The sequence below is a fragment of the Tupaia chinensis genome, unplaced genomic scaffold (assembly GCF_000334495.1).
Source record: "Tupaia chinensis unplaced genomic scaffold, TupChi_1.0 Scaffold000093_1, whole genome shotgun sequence".
NCBI classification, from domain to species: domain Eukaryota; kingdom Metazoa; phylum Chordata; class Mammalia; order Scandentia; family Tupaiidae; genus Tupaia; species Tupaia belangeri.
The window spans coordinates 8,390,557-8,395,045 of record NW_006159555.1 but is presented as its reverse complement, the minus strand read 5'-3'; the positions used below and the strand labels follow the sequence as shown (position 1 = coordinate 8,395,045).

Below are 4,489 nucleotides of genomic sequence, written 5' to 3'. Positions count from 1 at the left end.
AAGATTCTGCCTTCTTAGAAAGGTGAGAAATGACCCTAACTGCCAACTCAGAAAAAAATTATCTAAATGATCATATTTTTAAAAAGTTCCAACGTTTTTTTTTTTTTGAGACGTTTTTGCTATAGGGCACATGCATTCGCCAGAAAGACAGAGACAGAAAGAGAGATAGAAAGCGAGAAATCACTCCCCAGGGGGGTGGCCACACCACCATCCCTTCTCCATTCTCCTCTAGTGATCTTGGTCATGCACGCACACGCACCCGGCATGAGTTTAAGCCACTGGGTCCAGGACTCGAACCACGGTTGGCTCCATGGGACTTCAGCGACATAGCCATTATGCTAACTGCTGGTCCCCAACAGGTTCTTAATACAAGAGTGATTTACAAACTCAACTTTTTGCCTTAATATTTTTTTATGAAGTCTCATTTTTGACCAAAAGAAGACAGGCTTGTCATTAAACTTTGTTTTAATGGGTCTCAAAATTTTGCGACAGATTTTTGGTCAAGTTTTTTCCATTAAAAAGTACTGATTTTAAAAACTAATAAAATAAAACTGCCATACACAAAAAAACCAAAATGGTCCACAAAACATTTTCCTTTCCTTCTGTGGGTTTTACCATGCATTATTATCATTAACCAGTCTTTTACTATTAAACTTAAATGGCCAATTGAAACAGTTCTGAGACTGTTCTTCCACCACTGATTAAGACTGGGTGGCAGGAATTAGGGATATTCATTTAGCCTTCTGAGCTTTCTGGGCAGATTTGGTGACCTTGCCAGCTCCAGCAGGCTTCTTGTTCACTGCTTTGATGACACCACCAGCAACTGTCTGTCTCATACCACGAACAGCAAAATGACCCAGAGGAGGATAGAGAAGCTCTCAATACACATGGGCTTGCCAGGAACCATGTCAACAATGGCAGCATCACCAGATTTCAAAATTTAGGGCCATCTTCTAGCTTTTTACCAGAATGGCGATCAATCTTTTCCTTCGGCTCAGCAAACTTGCAAGCAATGTAGCTATGCCCCAGTACAGGGGCATAGCCAGCACTGATTTGGCCTGGGTGGTTCAGGATAATCACCTGAGCAGTGAAGCCAGCTGGTGGGTTATTTTTATTGTCACCAGCAACATTGCCATGTTGAACATCTTTGACAATCACAGTTCTTGATGTTGAAACCCACGTTGTCCCCAGGAAGAGCTTCACTCAGTGTTTCATGGTGCATTTCAACTGACATGACTTCAGTTGTCACATTGACTGGTGCAAAGGTGACCACCATACCAGGTTTGAGCACACCAGTCTCCACTCAGCCGACAGGAAAAAGCCGATACCACCAATTTTGTACACATCCTGGAGGGGCAGACGCAAGGGCTTGTCAGTTGGATGAGTTGGTGGCAGGATGCAATCCAGAGCTTCAAGCAGTGCAATTCCACTGGCATTGCCATCTTTATGGGTGACTTTCCATCCCTTGAACCATGGCATATTAACACTTGGCTCCAACACATTGTCACCATTCCAACCAGAAATTGGCACAAATGCTACTGTGTCAGGATTGTAGCCAATTTTCTTAATGTAGGTGCTGACTTATTTAACAATTTCCTCGTACCTCTTCTGACTATAGGGTGGCTCAGTAGAATCCATTTTGTTAACACCAACAATTAATTGTTTCACACCCAGTGTGTAAGCCAGAAGGGCATGCTCATGGGTCTGCCCATTCTTGGAGATACCAGTTTTAAATTCACCAACAGCAGCAGCAACAATCAGGACCGCACACTCAGCCGGAGATGTGCCTGTAATCATGTTTTTGATAAAGTCTCTGTGTCCTTGGGCATTGATGACAATCACATAATACTTGCTGGTCTCAAATTTCCACAGGGAGATATCGGTGATGATACCACGCTCACATTCAGTTTCAGTTTAGCCAAGACCCAGGCCTATTTGAAGGAGCCCTTTCTCATCTCAGCAGCCTCTTTCTCAAATTTTTTCGATGATTCTTTTGTCAATCCCACCACATTTATAGATCAGATGGCCAGTAGTGGTGGACTTGCCAGAATCTACGAGTCCAATGACAACGATGTTGATGTGAGTCTTCTCCTTTCCCACTTCGATTTAGTGGTACTTTTCATGACACCTGTGTTCTGGCGGCAAACCCGTTGTGAAAAAAAAAAAGCTCTGCCTGCTTTTAGAATAACTGAGAATTCTTTAGGCTTATATTTTAACTCTACAATTGGCTTGTTAGTATATTGTTTAATTTTTTAATGTTTGCCCTAGAGTTTAAAATTTATATATTTATCAGAATTAACTTTTTATAATTTTATACTTCCTTATGCATAGTATAATTATAGAAGAGTGAGGTTCTTTATGCTGTAGTCTATGAATTTTCCTTTCTGAAAAATTATATTTTCAAAGTCTATATGAATTGCCCTATGTAGAGCATGATCTCAACCAAAATTCTCCCCAAATTATTGCCCTATAAAATATTTTGAAAATACCTATCACTTTCTAGTATAACTACATAATTTAATATTTATGTATACTATTTACTGTCTTTATGTGCTTTATTAGGGTATTGAAATTTTTGTACACTTTATTTACAAAAGCACTCAAAACTGTGCTTGGTATTCAATTAGTAGGCATTCAATGAATATGTTGTACCTGTTAAACAGCACGTTTTATTTATGTAAAATAAATACATTCTATGGACTTGTGCTTAAAGTTAACAGTACTGTATTATGAACTTAAAACTTAAAAAAATATATATAATTTCATTAATATCAGACAGTTTTAAGGAAATCAACTTTGAATATTTTGATTCTTGTAAAGTAAATTTTAGGTAAGTCTGGACAAGTAAATTTAAATCAGTTATTAAATACTTAAATAGTTTCACGCTAAGGATTTAGAAATGTATTAAGCAGGCAATAGGATCTGCTAAAATTTTGAGTGTTTGAAGGAACAGAGAATGGACTCATATTAAAGCTCTTACTTGTCAACTACTAAGTTGATATTGATATCCCACAATACATTTTGCTTTTTTTTTTTTTTCCTGGAAATTGAACAGTATGGGAATAGGAGACAATACCATAAAAAGCAAAAATGAAAATTAAATAATTCTAGCAATTATCATAGTATCTTCTAAAAATAAAAAAAAAACACTGTAAAAATAAAATCCCACAAGCAAACACCCAGAAAAGGTAAAAGAAAAAGAAAAAGAAAAGAAAATGTGAAGAAAAGAAGTTTGTTATCGAAAAGAATGTGAAGAAAACACAACTGAAACAAACACAATAATTGTAAAATAATAACAGGAATTTTACCTAAAGATGTTTTTGAGTAGGCTTCCTTTATACAACAAATTAAGGCATTTTGATAATCACTATATTCCCTTTGTTTAACGGTTTTCCTTCATCTAATTGAATGTCTGGTCCCTTAAGCCTTCCCATAATTCGGAACCCACCGCGTTTTAACTTGCAGCTGTGAAGGTTGCATCTGTGATTTCTTAAAGCATTTATGTTATTACTTTTTTTATAATAATTTCATTGCATAGTACTACACTAAGTTACTTAAACAAATCTTGGGAAACTATTATGTTCTGTTTAAAAATGTCACAGCTTAATAGCATTTCCACAGCTTATCAATAAATATTAATTTTTTCCCAAAGTTTTATTTTGTTTCTTCTTTTGTACTTGACAACACTGCATTATGTATAAAAGCACAGGCCTGAAACATTTACAAGCATCACCTATTTTGCAATCATCCCAGAAATACAACTGAACATATGGGTAAATACACAGAATTTCCTAAGGCATAAAACTAATATAGAAAGTGAAGCACAGAATGTAGACAGGGCTGAAATCTACAGCTCATGACATAATGATGTGTTCTTCCCCAGCAGAGCAACTTGAAAGCTGGCCTCACAGAAATGACAACTGTGAGAGACCGCTAGAAGTAAATGACGGCTCTGGTGTACTCTATGGTAACCACAAGTGAACATGGCATATAATTTGATATGTAGAGTGGTATGAGCACAAACCAAAAGGCAACATTTTCACAGGTAGTACCCGCTCAAAAATAATAATAATGATCTTCATTAACAAGTCTTTCTTTAGCCTTATCCCTTCAATGAAATATGAAAGAGAAAATAGAATGAAATGTCATTATTCGATTACTGACTTATTCACAGGAGAAGCTATCTTTAGTAAATGCCCATGTATTTTCTTTCTTTTTTTTTCTTCCTTTCTTTTTCTTTGTTTTTGTTTTTGTCATAGGGTGAGTGTGCTTGCTGCAAAGAGACAGACAGAGAGAAAGTGAGAAATTATCCCCTGGGGATGATTCTTTTCCTTCCTTCCTTCCTTCCTTCCTTCCTTCCTTCCTTCCTTCCTTCCTTCCTTCCTTCCTTCCTTCCTTCTTTCTTTCTTTCTTTCTTTCTTTCTTTCTTTCTTTCTTTCTTTCTTTCTTTCTTTCTTTCTTTCTTTCTTTCTTTCTTTCTTTCTTTCTT

General features: G+C 36.6%; 1 pseudogene; it reads right to left on the bottom strand.

Annotated features, from left to right (window-relative positions):
* Positions 1-683: 683 nt before the first annotated feature.
* Positions 684-4,489, bottom strand: part of LOC102502178 (elongation factor 1-alpha 1 pseudogene) — a 13,240-nt pseudogene continuing 9,434 nt past the window's right edge.